This window comes from Pteropus vampyrus, unplaced genomic scaffold (assembly GCF_000151845.1).
Source record: "Pteropus vampyrus isolate Shadow unplaced genomic scaffold, Pvam_2.0 Scaffold141, whole genome shotgun sequence".
NCBI lineage: Eukaryota > Metazoa > Chordata > Mammalia > Chiroptera > Pteropodidae > Pteropus > Pteropus vampyrus.
In genome coordinates this window covers 2,858,759-2,868,495 of record NW_011888922.1, presented here as the reverse complement: position 1 = coordinate 2,868,495, position 9,737 = coordinate 2,858,759, and the positions used below count along the sequence as shown (strand labels likewise).

General features: G+C 54.4%; 1 protein-coding gene across 1 annotated transcript in view; it reads left to right on the top strand.

The window, feature by feature from the left end:
* Positions 1–7: 7 nt before the first annotated feature.
* CAPN5 (calpain 5) overlaps positions 8–9,737 on the top strand; it is a 50,404-nt gene continuing 40,674 nt past the window's right edge. The window contains exon 1 of the mRNA XM_023535555.1: positions 8–182. The gene's annotated coding sequence lies outside the window, so the exon portion shown is untranslated. The remainder of the gene's footprint in view (positions 183–9,737) is intronic.

Below are 9,737 nucleotides of genomic sequence, written 5' to 3'. Positions count from 1 at the left end.
GGCCGCGGGGCGGGGCTGGGCGGGCAGCAGCGCGGGAGTCCCAGCTCCAGCCCCCGCCCCAGGCCAGCCCCAGCAGATCTGCAGCCGGAGCCGGAGGTGGCTGCCGCGGTCCCGTCCTCGGATCCAGTGCCGGCGCGGCGCCCGCATCCCGGAGTCCGGCTCGACCCGCGGCGGCGCGGCAGGTAGGAGGCGCTGCGCAGAGGGAGGCGTGCGCGAGGGCGCGCGTGTTCATGTGTGTGTTTCGGGGGGGTGTGTGCGGGTGCAGCGCGGGCCATTGTGAGCACCGATGTGGGGGATACACATCCCGCAGGCCAGGGAGAAGGGGGTGAATGCTGGCCTTCAACCCCGGGGGGCGGGGGCCCGGAGGATCCGCCCGGGCTCCCGGGGTTCGTCCCCACCCAACCCCCACTCCGCTACAAGGGGCCTCCCCGGCCCCCTCCGCCACGCCTCCAGGAGTTCCGGGGGTTTCCTAGTTCAGACTCCGGGATTTAACCCCCGATGTTTGACCGCCTCTTCTTCACAATTTCCCTTTCCCGTTCCTTTCCCAGCCCTCCACCCATCAATTCCATAACCTCTCCTGGATGCCCTTTCGAACCACTCCCATCCCCTGTCCCAGGTGGCTTGGGAATGGGGCAAAGCAGGTTCCTTTCCTGACCTTCCTCCCAGTTTGAATAGGGGCCTTTTTCCTGGTCTCCTGGGCTTGGGTGTGGTGTGAGGGGCGGGGGAGGGGGCGGGGGGATCTGGGAGAGAGTGGATCTTGGGCTTTTCTGATCCTCTTCCGCCCTTCAGAGTTGGGGGTCTGGGGATGACAGTCCTAGAGTCCAGAGGTGAAGTAGGATAGATCATTAACAGGTGTCAAGTTCTCTCCAGGCTTCATTTTCTGTGGTGGGATTCGCCCCTCCCCTCCCCCCAACTCACAGGGGTGAGGAGAGTGGGCACAGAGAGGTGAAGTGCTACTCTCATGGCAGTTGAGCCAGAATTTGAACCAGAATTTGAACCAGGCTCTCAAACCAGAATCTTCTCCCTGCACCTGCAATGGAGAGAGAATTGCCAAGGCCAACTGCTCCTTGGATTCTAGAGAGGGGAAATCTGAGGAGACTTCCTGAAAGAGAGGGAGTTTAAGGATGGGGTTCAGCCTAGCCTTGAGTGTGAGGCCTTCTGGTGGAAACACTGAGTTCAGGTTCAAGGATTGACACCCCCAGGGTCTTTGGGCCTGGTCCTGCTCCAGTCCTCAAAGTCCTGGGGCAGTGGGAGACCTGGCTGCTTTCCATGGAAGAGGTAGGGGGGCAGCTAGGGTAGGCCCAGCTGCTGCTGCTGCTTCAAGCCCCGTCTGGTGCCAGGTGCTTAGGCGGGGCATGCCCTGAGGAGCCGCTCTACTGACTGTAGTGGTGGATGGGTCAACAGATAAGCCCTTGCCCAGGGTTACACCCCTTGCTGAGAGCCAAGATGTGGGCCAGTCCCTGCCTGGTAGCTGGGGGAGATTTCACTGCAGATACATGGGTGCTGGGTCTCCAAGGATGAAAAGTTCACCAAGCAGAAAAGAAAGGACAGAGTACTGCAGGCCCAGGAAATACATGGGTAAAGGCCTGGAGGTGCGAAACTGAGCGAGTCTGTGGGGAGGAGCATTAAATATTTCTGCACTCCAGACTGATCATCTTTGGCTGCTGTAGTGGGTGGGTCTTTATGGAGAGCAGTGAGGAAGAGGCCTGAGCGAGAAGCCCTCTTCCTCTCTCCCTTCTCTTCTCCCCTCCCCAGCTGTCCACCTCCCTCATTGGGGTTTCCATAACAGATGGGGGTGAATGGGAGATGCTAAGGGGTTGCACAAGGCCCCAGCTTGGGGAATAGTGGGGCAAGGGAGCCCTCTCTGACATGGGGCCACCGCTGGGGGTTGATGAGATCTGGGAGAAGATGACAAGATGGGACTTGACATGGTGGTTGCAAGAGGCCTGTGGGCTTTTGGGATGACATCCAGGATGCTGCTGTCAGACCAGTGCTGTCTCTGGCTGCTTCCGCCCCTGCTTTCCTCATGGGCTCTCAGGACAGCTCTGAAACCCTGGTCCCTGAATGGGAGGGCCTCCTGGACCCCTGGTGGGCATAGGGAAGCCTCTTTGCGGACCCCTTCTACCTGCAGGGTCATTTTGTCTAAGCTTCTTCCTTGCTGAGACTGGCTCCACACATGACCTTAAGGCAGAGAACTTCCTCTGTGAGTCTCAGTTTCTTCTTGTGAGAAATGGGCATAAATGCTGCCTAATTGCAGGGATTTGGGGAATGATTAAGTTAGTGTCACTAAAGCACTTTACTAGTACATGGTATTTGGTAGACATTATAGTAATTAACAATCAGCATCACTTAGTCCCTTCTTCCTCTGGTAAGGGACAATCTAGAGGGAGGAGGGGACCACTTTCGGAGAAGAGGGGTGAATGGAAACGGGGTCTCCCACTGAAGTGGAAGCTCCTCTTGGTAGCAATGGTTGTGACCTTCTCAGACCCCTCGAGTGGGTGGTCTCACTATTTTCCTGACCAAGTTCCTGGGCCTCCCAGAGTCTCCTAGCCTCTAAATGTCATAACAGAAAGCTCAGTGGGCCTTAGGCTCCCCCAGCTTCAAATGGTAGGTCTGCAAACCTCTCAGTCCTATGCAGTTCCCCCAATGTCTGGGGCCTAGGCAGAAGTGGAAGTCTGCCTGTCTGTAACTGGTCTTTTCACCTCTTTCCCTGCCTTTTTCTGCCCCTGTGCCTTCAAGTGTTGTGAGTGCCTTTACAGGCACCTCTCCTCTACCCTTTAAGCTCTTTCCAGAGACCTATGCCCTTCCTGCTCAAAACATTTCTTGGTTGGCAGTAGTACCCCCAGCCTCTCTTTCAAGTTGCCCTGCTGCCTCCCCCTTCCCTCAGCTTCTCTTCTGTCCTGGGCTTGTCTTGCTTCAGTTCAGGCCAGGCTGCCAACTTCCCTTTGGCCTCAGGCCTTGCCTTTCCCTGCTCACTAAAGACAAAATGGGCCAAGTCTCTTTGGGGTTCTAATCCAGGATGTTTTAGGAAGCCACACTCAGGCTTGGACACAGGAAGTTGTAGGATGAGCATTTGCTTGCTGTAGTGACTTGAGTTACTGCTCCCCATTTTAATGTATTTCTAGGGGACCCAGCTTTCCTGGGGCTAGATGTGTGAAGGTGCCTGTGGCTGAGGCTGTGGTGGACTGTGGGTGTGGGCTGTGGTTTTCTGCCACAACAGGGCATGTAGACAGTTGTGGGAGAAGGGGCCGGTGGCCAGAGCAGACAAAGCCCATCCATTGGTACCCAGCCGACTATCACTGTCGGGTGTGCTCAGTGATGGCTACAGGATCTCGAGGCCTGGAAGACGAAAGATGGAGGGCCTGCTGGGCTGCACTGCTTGCCCCTGTCCATTCAGCCTCTTCCTGTGTTCCATTCCCCACTGTGTAACCTCTGCCAGGCAGATAAGGTGCGACCCAACTGGTTTGTTACTAATAATAGTAACCAAGACAGTGAATTTTGGGGTGACTTCGTTTTACATTGGAGCAAGTCGAGGTGTAATAACTTCATCCTCACTCACTCACTTCCTTGAGTGGAAGAGAGGCGTGAGGCCACACACCTGCCCGCCCTGTTCTTCACAAACAGTAGTAGTCTTCTACTGCTGCTGTGACAATGAACACAACTAAGTGGCTTAAAACAACACGAATTTATTCTCTTCCAGTTTTGGAGGTCACAAGTCTAAAATGAATCTTATGGGGTTAAAATCAAGGTGTGGGCAAGCTGGTTCCTTCCGGAGGCTCCGGGGCAGAATCCGTTCTTTGTCTCTTCCAGCTTCTAATGGGAACTGGCATTCCTGTGACCTCATCTCCCCAATCTTTACTTTCATCAGAGCATTGCCTTTTCCTCCTGTGGAGTCAAATCTCTCTCTGCCTCCTTCTCATAAGGACACTTGTGATTACATTTAGGGCCCACCTGGATAATCCAGGCTAATCACCCCATCTCAAAATCCTTAACGACATCTGCAAACTCCCTTTGCCATACATGTAAGATAACAGTCACAGGTTTCAGGGATTAGGATGTTGATAACTTTGGAGGCCATTATTCTGCCCACCACAGGAACCAACTGCAGTGTCATTGCAGACACCATCCTCAGAGACCCCCTCCCTGGCACCCACGGCTGCTGGCTTCCCCCATGAGGCCACTCTCAGTGTCTGTCTCCCCCAAACCTGGGAAATGTTGTGGGCAGGGCCTGGGCCTGCTGCACCTCTGGGCCCAGAGCCCGGCCTGAGACCATGGCAGCCAGAGTGCAGGGATATTTGGGAGAGAGAATGTGCCGGCCCGTCTCCACGGCTTGTCTCAGTGACCGGACACGGTCCTGCATTTGACAGTATGTTAGGCCTTTAGAGTAGAGCACAGCTTATTTAGATGTGCATTCAACAGACCCAGTGCTTTGCAGGGGAGATCACTTGATCCCCACCATCACCCTGCGAGGGCAGGAAGCTGGGCTGGGAGTCCCATTTTGCAGGTAAGTATACCGAGGCCAACTGAGACCAAGTCCTACCTGGAGCAGAGGTGCATGAGGGGAGGAAAGGGTGGGGGCAGGTTGGGCAAATAGCATGGAAAAGACCTTCATTTTACAGATGAGAAATCTGAGGCACAAAGAATATTACCGTTTTTTCCCACCCTTGGCCTCAATGTCCCCATCTGCGGGTGAGGGTGTTGATGGGACATTCAGAGGCTCTAATTTGTTCTCTGCCTGGGTGTGGGGAGGAGGAGACATTGGCTTTCAAGGCCGCCATGGGCAGGAACATGACATGGTGCAGAGCTGTGCCTGGAGCCTGGAGGTGCTGCCAGCACACCACTTGCCTGGAGATGCGGTTGCTCTCTTAGGTGGTGAGCCTCCTGGGGCCTCTGAAGAACCCCCAGGCAAACCCCCAGAGAACCCCTGGCCTGCATGCTGCAGACCCTGCCCAATGTGGGTCTCTGTTATATCCCTACGGCCAAGGCCATGCTGTCTGGGGTCCTGCTTCTCTCTCAGGGGCAGTTTCTGCAGCCTGGTCTGTCAGCCTGCATCCTGGCCTCCCTCTATCCTACCTTCTTGTGAATCATCCAGCAGCCCAGCTCCCAACCCCACACACTGTCGAGTCCTTAGCTTGGCGCTCAGGGCTCCCATAACCGGCTGTGGCGGTGTTTCCGTGCTAGCCCCTTCCTCTTTCTTCCCTCTGCCCTGCAGCCTGCCCCCCAGCCTTGTTGAAATGGTTTCTTCCCCCAGAATGTTCCATCCTCCTTTAAACCTTCCTCTTCCATCTCTCGAAGTCACAGTCTGCCATTCGAAGTCCCGCTTAGATGCCACCTTCCTCCATGCAGCCTCTCCTGCCTTGTCTGAATGAATCACTCTCCTTTTAGAGCAGATCATTCAGCCTGGTACCATTGTGGCTGTCTCTCTCCTCCATTGGGCTGAACTTCAGGGCAGACCCCTGTCTGACCCCTCGCTGCCCCCTTGTACAGGCACAGAGCAGGCATGAAAGAAGGAGGGGGGCTCCCAGGGGCTAGTGAATGAGTCACTGTCTTTGCTTGAGTGGTGTGCCAGTTAGAGCAGAGTTTAGCCGTGAGACAGGCTCCTGGCTCTGCCCTGAGTGTGCCTCTTCCCTCTCCAAGCCTCTGGACCTCATCTGTACAGTGAAAACAGTACGACTCATTTCTGAGGTTGTGTAAGGGCTAGGAATTGAGCTTCAGTTTCCCGGTCTGAGAAATAGGCGCCATTTCACCAGTTTTTCAGCCTTGAGTCTTAGGGGCAGGTAGTGCTAAGGACAGAGACTCCGCCCATGCAGGAAGCGTGAAAAGAGGCTATCCTGGTGACAAACCCCGCAGATGGAAAACAGCAAGAAGTGTCCCCCTTCCCACGGTTCATTGGAGATAGCCTACAGGCCAGAGTGGGCAGGGACTTGTCTGGGGTCACAGCTCAGTGGAGCAGAGATGGCTTCAGTGACCTGTCAAGTCTCATTTTGCCAGGTTGTTTTCGCTGTGGAGAGTGGCAACAACTGCAGCCTGAAGCTTCAAGTGTCCACGCCCCCGCCCCTTACCCTTTGTAGGACAAAGAATAGCTCCTGCTACGGGCTCTCAGCTGTATCTGCCCCTTTCTCGGCATTTTCTAGGCAGGATGTGCTGCTGAGCTGGGAGCCCCGGGGTAGGGTGACCACTGGGGACATAGGACTTTCAGTGCCCACACCAGCCAGGGGGGTCTCTGGGGACATAGGACTTTCAGTGCCCACACCAGCCAGGGCTGCTGCTCCTGCCTGAGGCTGAGTCTGACCACGCCCCCCCTCCCCTGCTGCCCGCCCGCCCCCCACCCAAGGAAGCCACAGCCTCTAGGAGATGGACCAGGTTTTCAGCTTCTTCCTGTCCCTGCCCTCACTGGAGCCCTCACTAGCGTGCACTTTTGGAGGTTCGTCTCCCAGGTATGCCTTGCCTACCCAGGCTTCCCGTACTCCCTTCCCCCAACAGCCTGTGGCAGGGCCCAAATCCCAATGAAGAACAGCTGTGGGGCAGAGGCCTTGGCGCTCAGCCAGGCCGCACAGCGAGCTTGGCCTGGATGCTGGATTTTCCCTCAAAACGCTGCCATGGGGATGTCAGTGCCTTAGGACCACTGTCCCCCAGGACCAGTGAGAGGACCTGTACCCCACACCCCTGGCCCTGCCCTCCAGGCCCTTTGTGTCTCCTATAGGGGGTGTGACTTGTCAGGTTTATTTGCTAGAAAGATCATCACAGCTGGGTGGAGACTGGGTTGGACACAAGACAGAAGTGATAAGGGGAGGGGAGAAGAAAGACAGGATTTCCCAGCCCCGGTGCCAGCCTGCCCGGCGATGGCTGGACTGACTCACTGGGCCTGGCCCCTGGCTTTGCTGCCGGAGCCCAGAACCCGAAACCCCGTGGCCCCGGCCCAGCTCTCCCTCCACATACTCCTCCCCCACCCTGCCATCCAGTCCTCAGTACACAGTATGTGGGGGAGATGGGTCCTGGGAAGCCAAAATATACCCACGATAGGACAGAGAATACCTGTTAAGCATGTTTTTGAAATGTTGACTTGTGGGGCAAGAGGAGAATGTGACAAAAAGGGAATGAGTACCTTGACGGAAACAAAAGCCCCAAATAACCAGGAAGTTACCAGTCTCAGGCTCTGCCCTTTCCAGGGCCCAGGTCACTGCCTCCGCCCCTTCCCTCAGCATCTGACCCTTCGTCTTGCCCCTCCACCCCAGCCCTGGCTCCCCTCTGTCCTCAGGAAGAGCCCTGCAGAGTATCTTGTCAGCTTTCTCCGCTCCGAGCTGTGGCCTGGCTGTCCAGCTATTATTCGGTGCTCTCCCTGCACCTGGAGTGCATCCTGCCTGCTCTCCCCTCCCTGCTGATTCCCGCCAGGCCCTCAAGCCCTGCTTAGGTTCCTTCTTGAAGAGCCACCATCATTCTTTCCACCTCTATAACCCTACCTGCAACACACCTTACTCCTGGGAGCATTGACCACTGTGTTTCTGGTTTAATTCTTGCTCCATGTCTGTGACCCTGTGCCTCTTCTCCCTTGGGACTGTCTGACTCCGTCTTCATCAGCTCAGGGCCAGCCCAGAATGGGTGTCAGTGAAGATGTGCATATTAATAGACTGTGTCCCCTGAAGACACAGCTCATCGGCCCTTTCCTTATTTATGTCCCCTGGAGTGGGGTGTAGTGGGAGGTCGAGGAAGGGAGGGGAGGGAGATGGGGGGCTTTATCGCCAGGCTATGGGTGTGGGGCATCATTGGCTTCTTCCACGACATCTGGATGATTCCCACTCTGCTGGTCCTGTGCTGCACAATGGGCCCCTGCCATGGGGTATGGGAACTTGGGGCACAGAGGAGAGACCCCTAGCAGGCCTTTCTTTGTCTTCCTTTTCACCCCTGTAACTGCTGGCCACAAATAGAGTTGAATCTCTACCCACAAAGCGCTAGACCCCACTGCTCTCTCGTCACACACGAGCCTACCAGTTCACGTTCTACGGCCTTCCTTCTGTCCTTTCTGCTCCAGTCTTGCCCTCTTCTAGCGCATTCGTCGTGTGGCAGCCAGATGGATCTCAAGTCCCCCGCTGCTCAGCACCTTCCCAGTTCTCCATCACCTCAGGACAAGGTCCGATCCTTGCACCTGGCACTCCAGGACCTCTGACTGGGGTCTTGTGCATCTCCCCATCCCACCTCCCCTCTGTGTCCTCTCAGTTTCTCTCCCTGAGCACTGTGTTTGCCGCAGGGCTGAGAATGTCTCCTGGGGATGGTCCCTGGGTGGCTGGCATCCCCTCCTCAGATGGAGAGGAAACCTTGGAGGTGTGCTTGGTTGGGGTATGGGCGCATCACCTTCACCTGTGAGACTCTCTCTTGGACTTGAGCACTCCAAGCGTAAAAGCCACAGTGTTCTGAGAGATGGAGGAGGCTCACAGAAGGTCACACAGCCTGTGTATGACAAGGCCAGGCCAAAACTAATGCTCCAACCCAGCTCGGAGCTCCTTCCCTGAAAGTATGTCGTGTCCAGCCAGATGGGGCCAGAGCTGTGAGGAGCCCAGAACCGGTGGGATTGGGGTCACCAGATTCAGCCAACCTTTCTGTCCAGGGCCACTGCACTGGCTTTTAAAAACTTTTTATTGAAGCATAACTCAGCTATAGAACAGTGCATAAGTCACAGGTGCACAGGTGCACACCCATCCATGTAGCCGCCACTAGGATCCAGGAGCGGTATTACCAGAAATGCTGTCATGCCCTTTTTGGTCACTACCCGTAAAGGCAGCCACTCTCCTGCCTTCTAGTCACCCTAGATGGGTTATGCCTCTGCTTCTTCGTGTCAATGGAATTGCAGTTTTGCTTTTCTTGTTTAATATTATGCTTATGAGATCCATCCATAGAGTTTTAAGCAGCAATAATTTGTTCATTTTCATTACTGTATAATAATTCCATTACGACAACATATTTGTCCTTTCTGTTGTTGCACATTTGGGTCGTTTCTCGTTTTTAGCTATAACAAACACTGCGATAAAATTCTCGTGCATGTTTTTGGTGAATATGTGCATGCATTTCTGTTTATTATATACCTAGGAGTAGAATCACTGAATGATAGAATATGTGTTTGTTCAGCTTTAGTAGACATGGTCAGATGATTTTGCAAAGTGGTTGTACCAATTTGGGCGAATGGTGGGGGAGCGGGTTTCACTTTAGCCATTCTGGGGTTTGGTATCTCATTGTGGTTTTAATTTCCATTTCCTTGATGATTAATGAAGTCAAGCACTTTTTTTTATTGGCTATTTGGGCGTGTTCTTTTTCTTATGTTTTCTTCAAAAAGCTTTATTATTTTAGTTTTCAGTTAGATTTACGATCTATGTGGGCTTGTTTTTGTGTATAGTGGGAGGTAGGGGTCAAGATGAAGCTTTTTCCGTGCAGATAGCTAGCTGACCAAGCACCATTCATTGAAAAGACCATCCTTTCCCCCAATACACTATGGTGTCTCCTTGGTCATAAACCAGGTGTCCTTCTACTTGCGGCTTCTTTCTGGGCTTTCTGCTCTGTTCCATTGGTCTATTTTTCTACCCTGTGCCAATCTCACACTGTGTCAATTACCGGAGCTTTGCAATGGGTCTCGTTAACTGCTAGTGCAAGTTCTCCAGCTGTTGTTCACATGGCCTTGGCTTCTCATGGCCCTCTGTCTGCTGGCTTCATTATCCCACCTCTCAGTGGAGAGCCCTCAAGGTCAGATG